The sequence below is a fragment of the Sceloporus undulatus genome, chromosome 5, assembly GCF_019175285.1.
Source record: "Sceloporus undulatus isolate JIND9_A2432 ecotype Alabama chromosome 5, SceUnd_v1.1, whole genome shotgun sequence".
NCBI lineage: Eukaryota > Metazoa > Chordata > Lepidosauria > Squamata > Phrynosomatidae > Sceloporus > Sceloporus undulatus.
In genome coordinates this window covers 58,612,375-58,625,681 of record NC_056526.1, presented here as the reverse complement: position 1 = coordinate 58,625,681, position 13,307 = coordinate 58,612,375, and the positions used below count along the sequence as shown (strand labels likewise).

The window sequence follows — 13,307 nt, the reverse complement described above, 5'->3', positions numbered from 1 at the left end:
AGCAGTTTGAAATTTTCCTATTTCAGCTTTGTTAATGGGAAATAATTCATTTAGTCTGAGCTGACTTTGCATGTCTTTTTTTTTTGTCATGGAGCCCTTCTGAAGCCATGAAAAGCAAAACACATGTAGGCTTCATTCCCACTACCTTTTAAATCAGATTGTGAATTGGTTTGAACTGGTTCAAACGACCCTGGTTCCCACTTAATCTTAATTGCTGAAGTGATTCCGAGAGGGAAGGCCATGCTCTAGACCTATTTAACCCACATCTTTTTGATGCTGATTTTCCCACTTCTTTTTCAATAAATCAATTCCGCACAAGTGTGAACCACAAGTGGATCGGAATTGATTCAAATTTCTCCTTTGGCCGGATGGAACCAAATCATTTTGAATCGATTCATTGGTGAATGAGAACCACAAGTGGGTTATTTTGGAGGAAAAAAATGCAGTTGGGGCAAATGTAGTGGGAATGATGCTCTGCTGTCGAATTGATCCATCAGTTCAGATCGCACACCGATTTATCTGTAAGTGGGAATGAGGCCGTAAAGTCCGTAGTACTAGTTGGGATGAAGCATCAGATATTGGATGGGGTGTAGCAGTGAGTAGCTGGGGGAATTCCCATGCCAGTTAAATACTAAATCCATTATGGGTTGAAGTCCTGCCTTTAAAGCAGCCATACAAGTTGCTGAGAGTATTTGGCATTTTGGATTGCTCCTATGATTGGACTAAAACCTGCAGTACACTACTCTGACATGGAAACCACCACTATATATAGAAATATTAGTTCATTTGAAGTGGCAAAATGTCTAGAAATGAGCCCCACTGTAGCCGCATGAATGTGGCCATCTGAGACAGGGATTGGGTCAGGTTCTAAAATCTAGTAAAGCTTCTATACTTCAAGGTTCTAGGTGCAAAGGCTTTCTCTTGTGCTTTTCACATTGAAGAAAAGCACATCATTGCGCAGGGGCCATGCTAATCTTCTCTGTATTGTTCCAATTTTAGTATATTGGTATTGTGATTACAGGCATAACTTCATGGTCCCCGTTCTATATCATTTGCTGTTCAAGCACACAATCAATACAGGGGATGTTTTACATAGGTTTTGGCTAGCTTTTCTGAAAAGGAAAAGCTGACAGTTTGGATGGTATTCAAACCTCCCATGGCATTTTGTGCATTTGCTTTTTACACTTCTGTTAAAAATTCTCCTGTAGAAAAACCATAATGTTGTCGTTGTTGTGTGCCTCCAAATCATTTCCAACTTATGACAATCCTAAGGCAAACCTATCAGGGTTTTTTTGGCAAGATTTGTTTAGAGGTGGTTTGTCTTTGCTTTCTGTGGCTGAGAGTGTGTGACTTAACCAAGATCACCTAGTAGATTTTAATGACTGAGGAGAGATCTGAACCATAGTGCCCCTGTATCCTAGTCCAGCTATAAAATCATTACATCAAAGTGCCTCTCTGTAGCATTCTACTATAGTGATATTTTGTATGTCTGCTGGAACTATATTATTACAATATGTGTGTAATTATACTACTACTGTACTAAATACATGCTTAGCATGCAAAATACTATTCCAATGTCTTTCTTACTTCTTTTTATTTATTTAGGTGATGTGTAAATATCGTATTCAGTGGAAGTACTCTATCCAGAGGTTGACTGGATGAAAAGCAGATGAGGTAAACTACACGGCTTGCATTTTCCAGGCTGCAGCACATGCAGACATGCATACAAATAGAAGGCTGCCTCTCTATGGCCAATACTGCTGTGAAAACATTGTCCCCTGTTTTCCTGGCTTCTTCCCACTTTTGTCACATGAGGCAGTCACTCATCTCTATGCTTGGCAGTAGGGATGTTTTTCAAGAAATAAATATAACTTATATTATATGCCATAGTTCATCAGAGTCTGAGGCATATAAGGGTCTTTGATACCACTAAACATTTCAGTTATGTAGGCTAGGAATTGAAATTGGGAATTTCTACATACAAAAAAATGTTTTACCTTCAAACTATGGCCCTTGACAAAAGAACTGGGCTCCAGCTTAAATCAATAAAATAAAAACCTTTGCCTATAATTTGGAGACGACTTGAAGGCACACAACAGCAGCAGCAACAACAACCACATGCTCTACATGATTGTGTATGGTTGTTTCCTCTTGAAATATCCACATTGTTGTGGCAGAGTACCAATATAACAAGAACAGTCAGACAAAATATGATTGTCAAACTGTAATGTCTGACTGGCTTAGATGGCTAATGGAACATCGGTTGAGATCCTTCATGGCTGAACAGGTTTCATCTTTGCAGATCATGGATTAAACCATGTTTTCCCTATTACATATTTATTTACAATATTTATATACATCCTTACTGCTAAAGCTAGCAAAGGAGTTTACAGTTCAAAAGGGGAGAAGTTGTGCAGCACTCCAGATGTTATTGAACTGCATCTCCTAGCAGTCTTCACTATTGGCTATCCTAGCTAGGGCAGCTCAAAGTTACAGTTCAACATTATCTGGAAGGCTGAAAAATTCCTACCCTTGTCTTAAAACAGTAGCCTACAATTCAAGAGAGAGTATATAAAAAGCAAACAAAACAGGGAAGGAAGAGGAAAATAAGGAAATTCAGGTTAGGACTTACATTGGACACATTGATAAATTCATAATGCTGACAAAACTGAGCAATTATATGGCCCCTCTGTGTATTTTGTGAATGAGGGAAACAAAAACCGTCTGGAACATAGTAACTACTAAATTTCTTTTCTTCAGGACACATGGTTTCCATAGCAGAAGGAGTGTGCTTTCTTAGCTATTCATTCATATCTGGGCATTTCCCTTAATCTATCTCACATGAAACAAATAATCAGTGCTCATTAATTTTTTTAATCAGTTCCTAAAGCCTTTGTTTATTTAAAGCTCTGGAAAGCTAATCAGAACTGATCATCAAATATAATGCAAACAAATGCATCTCATTCCCTAATAGCGAACCATTTGTTCTGAAAGTTAACTTGGCTGGACTAAGATGGTTTTTCTGTGCTTACAATGTTTGTTATTCTACCATTAAAGGGATCATGGGAGGAGCGCTTGGTTTTTACAAGGCAGTGATCTGGTTTATGAGTGAGCAAGCCATGAAGCCAGATATTTGAGTCATTTATCTCATGGAAGAAAGTGGAGTGTTCCTGAGACAAATGTGGCATGCCTTCCACTATTTGTTGTTGTTGTGTGCCTTCAAGTCATTTCCAACTTATGACGAACCTAAAGTGAACCTATCACTGAGTTTTCTGGGCTGTACTATAAAGGAAGCAATAACTGTTGTGTTATAAATACAAATATAGGCATTCCCCTTGACATTACTAGCTAAGGTCTGTCTGCTTCTTCCACTTATTTGAACTACTCTCAGCAAGCTGCTGTTAAGGATTCATGCCAGCAGCCTCTCTCTCCTCTCTACTCTTCTCCATGCCTGATTTAGCAAAACGTTCCATAGAATAAATCTTACCATTCCTTTCTTCTCTTGTTGTGCTTGTCTCTGCCTAAAGCTGAGTTCAGCTGTCAGCTTGGGCCCTGACTAGATCAGACCACCCACGTTTCTAGTGAGTGCTTTGAGCTGATCAGGACTGAAAACTGACAGTTGGATTTGGTGCAAAGGATGATATAATCATTAGGAGAAGGAAGGGTCAGGTGGCACAGAAATGCTGCCTGAGTGGGGAAGGAATTGGACTGCATTTTAGGATGCAAAATTCAGACCTATACTGACCTCATCTTATCCTGATTAACTTTTTTGGTTAGCAAAGCCTCAGTGTTACAATAACAAATACAGCACACAGCTTGTGAAGAAAAGTTGACTGAACTGATGACTGAAAGTAACAGGGAATGATGTTAGTATTCTGAACAAGAAATGGGTGAGAATTTACTGCATTTGAGATTTGTTTACAATTTTAGCTGTGTGATTTTCCCTAAACTGTACTGAACTGAATGTGGAATTGAATGCAGCTTGTGATAGAAATTCATGCATTTCTGAGTGTACAGTGTAGTGTGTTCCATGAAATATATTGTTCAAAATGTGTACATTTGAAGCCCACACAAAGAAAACTGCACACCGTTCCAAAATGCCCACAAAGACACTTTAGCCGATGTGTTCAAAAATCCATATATCTGAAAAATGCATGTAAAATATGAACTTTTTATAAATGGCCAAATAGAATCAGGATGGAGTGAGTTGAACAATGAGGTAAATCTTAGTAAAATCAAGATGTAGAGCAATCCCACTTGTAAACATGGGTTTGTAAAAAACATTATTAGCTAGGTTCGGATCTGGTAACTTCTAGAATTCCAAAATTAGCATGCACTCCTTGGAGGCTCACATCCAATTTTGAGTCATCTCCCCCTATGCCTAAGCCAGGCTTGATGCCATGAATATTCATGGGTTCATATGTGAAATGGCCAATTCCACCAACAGAAGATGTGATTGGGCACTTGAGGAGAAATTTTGTTTTATTCGTGTGCAGCGTGAGGGTGGGGTTGAGGTCCATAGTTGAGGTCCTGGAGGTTAACCACCTCTGACCTATACACCATGGAGTTTATCAGACAAGGGAAATTGGAAGTATAATCCAATGGCAATCTGAACGCAATCACGGGGTTTAACGTTATTGTGTGATAACCCACTACACGCAAATTCGGGCAATGGGAAGTCAATTCGAGCAGAATCATGGGGTTTCACATTATTGCATGATAGACTGTCACACGCAAATTCGGGCAATGGCATGCTATTTTTGGGCAATGGGGAGCCAGTTCAAATGCAATGAGCATTCATGTAATTTCGCTAAACTAGTGAATTCATGTGAATGCGTTCTGGCCCCACTTACTTTTCATTTGAAATTAAGAGAAATTCGTCATGTGTGATAAACTCCCAAATATGCATATCTTCTGAAAATGTTGCAGCCAGTCATACACAGCAAACTTACTGAAGTCAACATAACTTAAGTTTGATTTCAGTGGGTCCTATTCAAGCATTCTTAAATGTGTTTGCACACTACACAAGAAGAGAAGCATGCTAGCCCCACCAACTCCTTCATCACTTTACTGATGTGAAAAGCAAAAGATCTTGCACTGTACTTAATACAAATCAGAATATGGGGGAAGTGGGCTTCCAGCTTATATAGAGAGTTTTCCCCCAACTATGCCCCTTTTTACAGAAGCAAAGTGACAACAGAGAAGGACAGGGCTACTACAGTGTCCTCCTCATCTACAGTATAGAATAAGTACACCTGAGAATGTCTGAATGGTGTTTAAGTTAGACTAAATTTGGTTTCTATTATCACTCAGTATTATCACTCATATTCTGTAGGAAATTAAGTAGAAGATGCAGGAGAAATTAAAATGCCTTTGATAAAAGTTCTCCTGTGGAGGTCTCTGAGATATGGACATGTACATTCTGTTCTGCCAGAATGTGTGATGTCTCATACATGGAAAAGGTGGGAGAGTATGTGTGTGTTCATCTGTCTGTCCAATGTGTTTCTGACATTTCCATGTGCTCTGTTCAGAGACAAGGATATTAAGGTTGATTCTTAGGCAAGAAAAATTGTTCCTTTAATGTTGGGTCTGTTCTTAGGCATAGTCACTTTTTTCATTAACATTCTCTTAGATTCTGTGGGAATTTTTATTTAACTATGGCAACTTAAAAATAACACATATATATCCAAAATTGGAACATCTCTATGTGTGCATGTGTATGCACACCTCCTAACTTCAACACATGATATTCCAACAAAAAGACCTCTGAGGAAGGGTCCTAGAATGTCTCTTTACTCCTTAAGAATTGATTTTTTTAAAGCATTCAAATAAAATACTACTGGTACTGGTCTATTATGGATGAATTCCTAGGAGCAGCCATGATCTCTTAAACCCAGGACAGGATGGATGGATGGATGGATGGATGGATGGATGGATGGATAGATGGATAGATAGATAGATAGATAGATAGATAGATAGATAGATAGTTATTTTTACTGCCAGGAGATTTTGAAATAGGCAGAGGTTAATGTCCACATCCAGCTCCATTGCTTCTTCGTCAGATATTTGGGCTGTTGCTCTCATGATGCAATGAATGTGGGCATAACTTTTCCAATGGAGGCTCTCTTCTATGTGCCCTGATGGTGTAGTAGTTAAATGCTGGTACTGCAGCCACAACATTGTGAGTTTGATCCCAGAGGACTCCAGGTTGATTCAGCCTTCCATCCTTTTGTAGGTTGGTAAAATGAGTTTGTTGGGGGAAATTGCTTTACAGACTGTAAACTGCTTAGAGAGTGCTTATTTCATTATGAAGTGGCATAGAAATGTAAATGCTATTGCTATTCTGACCTTCATTGCCTCTGTACATGCTGAGGGAGGGAACTTCACCCACACCCATACTTCATGTGGGACAAAAAACAACAAAACAACAACAACAACAACAACAAAAACCAAGGATGAAGGTACAGTTAGGGCATCCGGATGGAACACCTGTTATGAAATGTGCTATCCAGACATGACATAGCCCTCCTATGGACACTGGAATCAGAGGGGACATGGGAAGCTTAACCCCCTCTCCCTGTGAGACTAGGTGGGGGGATTATGCCCCACCAAAATGATCCGGCAAAATTGAACCACTAAGACTACTATGCAGTTCAGCCCCATGAGAAATTATCCATCAAAGATATATTGGCGGGATACACACCGCCATATAGTACGTACTGTATACGTAGCGTCCAGACGTGTCGCGGCGCTTATGACGTCGCGAATGCGCCTGCGGCGCCTCGCGACGTCATAGATGCACCGCAGAAAGAAGCTCCGAAATGGAGCTTCTTTTTTGCTCCGCGCGGGAGTCGCGCGGTTTGGCTGCTGCGGCTCCCGCACGGAGCAAATGGTGGCGGTGGGGGAGCGCCGCAAAGCGGCGGTTTGTATCCCGCCATTAAATGTTCAAGGAAACACACACAATATACAGTGGGCCCTCTCCTTACATGGAGCATCCGTTCCTGATCCCCCCCGCCTAAGGGAAAATCCGCCTATGCTCGAGCCCCATAGGAAATAATACTAGTGGTGGTAACATATAGCTACCCTGACTAGTACTCATTGATAGGACCATCTTCTATGAATTTATCTACTCCTCTTTATCCTTTGTCCAAGTTGGTAGCCATCAATCTTGCAGCAGTGAATTTCACATTTTAATTCTGCTCTGTGTGTTTACTTTTATCTCCCGTCATTCTGTTTCACTGGATGACCCTGACTTGTAGGATTATGAGAAATCCAGTTTTATACATCTTGATCATGTCTCCCTTTACTTGCCTTTTTCCTATGCTAAACATTCCTAAACACTGCAATCTGTCCTCATAGGCGAATTGTCTTGGTTGCCCTTTTCTGCATATTTCCCATCTCTTCCACATCTTTTTAAAACGTAGTGGCCAGAACTATACACAGTATTCCAGTTATCATTCCATTGCAGATTTTTAGAAGGGTAGTATGACACTGGCAGTTTTATTTCTGATTCTTTTTCTAATTATATCCACCCTGGAATCTGCCTTTTCCCCTGTTTTACAGCAGTCACTTTGTGTGACATTTTCCATCTGATATCAACCATGACCATATCCCATCCATGTATATGTTAACATGGGATTTCTTTTGCTCAGCATATATTACCTTGCACTTTTTTTTACTGAATCATCATTTACCATTCTGAAGCAGATTCTCATAAATTAAAGAGATGCTTTTGGATCTCATTATTATTATTATTATTATTATTATTATTATTATTATTATTAACCTTTATTTATAAAGCGCTGTAAATTCTTTACAATCGATTTTAGTAATCACAGCACTGTAACTCCATTATTCTGATCAGAACTCCATATTTTGCATCAGGAGAATCTTTACACCTCAACTTGGTAGATATATAAGTTTTGCATTTTTTGCTTTAGAATGTTATGGTGTGATCCCATATCTTCTAATACATCTGTAAAACTTTTTGCTTTTGAAGCAATGTACTGGGGGTAGCTGTGTTTGAAGTTATAATGTTTATATAGTTAAACAAGCTCTGTATAGTTAAACATTAAATATAAAATTAGACTTAAGAATTGTAGACTTAAAAGTTTTTTAAAGGAATATTGTAATGTTGTACAACGGACCCTTGTTATACACTGGAATTTAGTTCCACTATCCCCCATGGATAACAAAATCCGTGGATGCTCAAGTCTCATTAAATATAATGACATAGAAAAATGGTGTCCCTTATAAAAATGGAAAATCAAGGTTTGATATTTGAAATTTATACTTTTTTGAACATTTTTAAACGGTGGATGCTTGAATCCATGTATAAAAAAATTAGTGTATAAGAAGGGCCGACTGTACTGTACTGTTCAAAATGCTTTTACTTGTGTATTGCCTCAGGAACCCTTGTACACTGGGAGGTGTTATCGAAAAAGGTAAGAGGGGGTCACCACCAACTGTGTCAGCATCTAAATGTTTGGGGAATTGCTTAGCTCACAGGAGTTTGTGAGAGGCTGGGTAACATGAGAATCATTTCACCTATTTAGACCAGTTCTAATTGTGAGAGAATTCCAGATTTAATTAATAACAAAAGTTTTATTTTAAAATAAGCAATGTGCAACTCATACAAACAATAATAATTAAAATAGACACACCATACAGACCTAACCGAAATGTAAGTATGGAAATTAGTGGAGACTGAGGGTTGTAGAGGGGCTGATATTTACCAGTCCCGCAGAGGATTCCACAGAAAGTGGGTATAGCATATGAGAGCGACGCAGTGAATGAACGAGACTCTCTGTGCACGCACAGGGCTAAAGCTGGGACTGATAATTATATCTGATTTCTAGCCTCTAAGGATACTTGATAATATTTTGCAGTATAACAAAGACCTGATGGTCTTCACACGGAACCAACAATGGGATTCTGGAACCGATTGATGTCTTTAATTTCAGATTAGCAAAACAGTAATCCAAGGGTGTATGGAGATAGAGGTTGCCTGGGAATATGGCAATGGGTAGGTAGAAATACTGGTCTTACTCACTCTGGGGCAATGAAACCTCCTTTGTTTCTTGGTGCAAGAAGATATGCAGAAAGTCTGTGGGAGAACACAGTGATCAGCACACCACTGAACCTTTTTCTTGATACTACCTAGGTCCTCCACACGTCTTTGTGTCCGTATTCCTTTCCCTTGGGAAATTTTCCTGTGTTTCAAAGGTCATTGTGACTACTCAAGACATGTCCGGCTCAAGATATAAAAAAGTATGAAGATCCTCATATATAGTGCAGGGATGCAGAGTGTATTAACTGAGGAGACATATGAATAGTTTAAATAAAATAAAAATAAGGAAAATTATAGGCACCTTGGCATTCACTTAACACGGCCTTGTTGATTTTCCTGTTGCTTGACATATTATATTCCTTTTTTATTTAATAAATTTTGTAATATTTCCACTATTATTTTGCCATTCTTATGGAAGTCATGTTGTTACTTGCTTCAGTTGGTGGTTGTTATTTTAATGTAACCTATTCTGGGTTTTCGCTGTTTTATAAAAATGGACCTGAAAGTAGGTAAAATTAATAACAACATGCCGGCCAATTTTGAGTTCCCCTCCATCTTATAAACAGTTCTGGAGTCCCTGAGCTCACCCAATTCCAAGGTTTTTGTACAGCCTGGATGAGCCTAAAGTTGGCCATCAAGAGGTTGCATGGACACAATGGATTGGCTAGCAGGCACACATATCACCTAGTCAGGGTCTGCCCTGTGATGATAACATTATTGTAATTACTTCTAAATTTCCATATAAGTATGTAGATTAGTATGTGTAAACATGCAAAGCAGTATGAATGTTATTCTTTTTAAATTGATGCACACTCTCTTCTTTTTTTGCAGAGCCTTAAATGGCCACCTGAAACAATGCTAATTTTTAGAAAGTGTCTGGTGTTATCAACAATCCAGCTTCTAAACTGTGATTTTCAGCAGCAGCACATAAGTAATATAATATAATATGCCTTTTTGTCAATAAGAGACTCTAGTTTCACATACCTTACATGGAGAGCACTGAAACATAGTTTTTTTATGGGTTTGGACTGTGTGTGCAAGTTTCTTTTCTTTTCTTTTTTTTCTCCTGGCCTGTTAACTTGCTTTTCCCTTGTTAGCAAGTTGGTTTATCCTGTGTTAAAATCACAAATCAAAAGCAAACCTGAAGGGGTGAGTGAAGTTCAGGGAAAAATACCAATAAAAGCCTTTCATGGTTCACGTGCTCAGCCTGAACTATTTTAAAAAAATGTGGGGTTGACACACTCCTTTCCCTGCCGCCGCCCCCCCCTCCAATTCCCCAACAGCTTGAATGTAAATTTAGCTTGTGAAAGGGCAGATCTGAATTCTCCCCTGGCCATTTATAGTATGCAAGGTTTTATGCGTCTGTTTACTCTCTTGTTCAGTAAAAGAGTTAAGGGCTTATACAACACTCAGAGGAGTCAAAGATACCTATTTTTCCATATGATGCCCAGCTCAGCTTTTAAGGAAATATTCCCACCCCATAGGTAAGGTGAATGTTTTGTGCTCCCAGAAGGGGGTGAACAGAATTTCCACAGACAAGAAATGAACATTATAAAGGAGGGAATGCTGACAGCCGAGGTGGCCCATTTGTGAGTCTGTAGTTCTAAAGCTATACTACAGTGTTGGCTTTGTTCAAGCTGTGGTAAATGAAAACAAATGCTACCTGTTTTACTGCCAGTTGATTAAATCTGTACTTTTTCTCCCCACCACCACCATTTTCATTTGTGTGTGTGTGTTTTTAAAGAGAGATTTTTCAGCTGGGAATGCATAAAAGAAGCATACTGAAACCAATACGGTATGAATTAGTAAAAAATATTGATAGGCTGACTAGATAAGACATACAGAGGCTTTCTTGTTGTGCGCCTTCAAGTCATACAAGTCATATCTGATGTATGGTGAACCTTTCATGGGCTTTTCTTGGCAAGATTTGTTCAGAGGGGTTTTGCCTTTGCCTTCTCCTGAGGCTGAGACAGTGTAGCCTGCCCAAGGTCACCCAATGGATTTTCATGGTCGAGTGGGAATTTAATCCTCTTTCTAGAGTCCTAATCCCAATACACAAACCACTACACCACACTGGCTCTCATCACAGAGGCCTTATTTCCTAAACATGTTTTTTTCCAACAGAATCCAGAGCTCACATTACAGGGGACTGCCCATTACATCTTGTACTCTCCCCCTTAACTACTATTTTAGAAATCTAGACTGGGATTTCGGTTCGCCTCACTCCCCTTGACTTCTGCTGGAGAGCCTCCGTGCCTTGCTTGGATCGTTCTTCAGACCTCTATGCCTGATGAAATATTCTAGTCAATCTGGTCCCCAGAACTGCATTATTTACTGTAGACAATCTAGATCCATTCATATTAGACTGCCTCTTTAGTTGCCCTACTTTCCCCTGGTAGTATGTTCATCGTCCAAAGGAGGGCGACTAAAATGGTGAAGGGTCTGGAAACCTTGCCCTATGAGGAACGCCTTAGGGAGCTGGGGATGTTTAGCCTGGAGAAAAGAAGGTTAAGAGGTGATATGATAGCTCTGTTTAAATATTTGAAGGGATGTCATATTGAGGAGGGAGCAAGCTTGTTTTCTGCTGCTCCAGAGACTAGGACCCAGAGCAATGAATGCAAGCTGCAGGAAAAGAGATTCCACCTCAACATTAGGAGGAACTTCCTGACAGTAAGGGCTGTTCGATAGTGGAACACACTCCCTCGGAGTGTAGTGGCGTCTCCCTCCTTGGAGGTCTTCATACCGAGGCTGGATGGCCATCTGTCGGGGATGCTTTGATTTGGATTTCCTGCATGGCAGGGGGTTGGACTGGATGGCCCTTGTGGTATCTTCCAACTCTGATTCTATGATTCTATGATTCAAGTCCTTTCCTTGATAGTATTTTCTATTTTCAGGGCTGTCCAGTCTAGTTTAAAGAACCACAGATTGGACAGTAGACAGGTCATCAAGCAGAATGACTGGTCAGATTCTAAGATGTATTTTATTTGTATTTAAATCATAGCATTTCCTCTAAATGTGCACCTATACTTATGAAAGGGAAAGCAGGAGTTTAAATACTGGAAGAGGCTTTCTTGTGAGAAAGTGGGAAAGCAGGAGTTTAAAGTCTGGCAGAGGCTTCCATGTAAAAAAAAGTGGGAAATAGCTAGCAGAGGCTTCCTTGTGAGAAAGTGGGAAATGAAGTGAAGCAGTTTACATTCTGGCAGAGGCTTCCTTGTGAGAAGGTGGGAAATTAAGTGAAGATGGAGGTTAAATTTTGGCAGCGGCTTTCTGGTGTGAAGGTGGGAGAGTGAGGAAGAGGTTCTAACTGTGGCTTTGACTTTGATGGTGGAAAGAGGCATCGGCTTGCCCAGGTCTTGCCTCAGCCTGGCCATTGCAGGCTAAACAAAAAGTTAAATGTTTCTTCATTTCAATCCACAGTTGCTCAAATTTGTGGATATCAAACCTGCAGATACCAAGGGCCCATATATACATTTTGTTCAAATATGTTTCTTAACTATTGTATTGCTATGTATTTTATATGTATTATCCTACCAAATAGGCAGGCTAACTCCAACAGGCCTCCCTAGAAGAAGTTTACCCATCCATTAAGAAGCCAAGCCCTCCCTCCAGTCCATCTGCCTTGGTCCAGGCCTTGGAGGTAGAGAAGAACTGCTGGACCTCATCTCCTTCCCTTCCACCACTCCCTTCTCCTTTTATGTCATGTCTTTTTAGATTGTAAGCCTGAGGGCAGGGAATCGCCTAATTAAAAGATTGTATGTACAGCGCTGTGTAAATTTACAGCGCTTTATAAATAAAGGTTAATAATAATAATAACAATAACAATAATAACAACAACAACTACCAAGTGGTATAGTCTCATTGCTTTCATAAGTGTCTGGGGCAGTTAAATTACAGTAACATCCTAGGTCTTTCCAGAATATATTCCTAAATTCTGTCAACAGCACATGCAGGAATGGAAGGGGGGATGTTTCACACTACACAATTATAGCATTATAGCAATTTAATTCAATTTTAAATGTCGTGGTAACATCTTGTAAAATCCTGGGATTTGCAGTTTAGAGAGGAGCATTTAGAATTCTTAGCCAGAGATCTCCAGCATCTCATAAAACTACAAACCACAGGATTCCATAAGATGCAGGCATGATAGTTAAAGCTGAATCATACTGCTATGATTGTATAGTGTGAAAGGGACCTTGAAAGGTCACCATGAACCACATAAAAGGAGCTAAACACTATA

The 13,307-nt window shown here is 39.6% G+C and overlaps 1 non-coding gene across 1 annotated transcript; it reads right to left on the bottom strand.

Annotated features, from left to right (window-relative positions):
* Positions 1-909: 909 nt before the first annotated feature.
* LOC121932358 lies at positions 910-1,020 on the bottom strand. Its single transcript, XR_006104330.1, has one exon. It is a non-coding gene; the product is annotated as a U6 spliceosomal RNA (small nuclear RNA).
* Between the last annotated feature and the right edge of the window lie 12,287 nt (positions 1,021-13,307).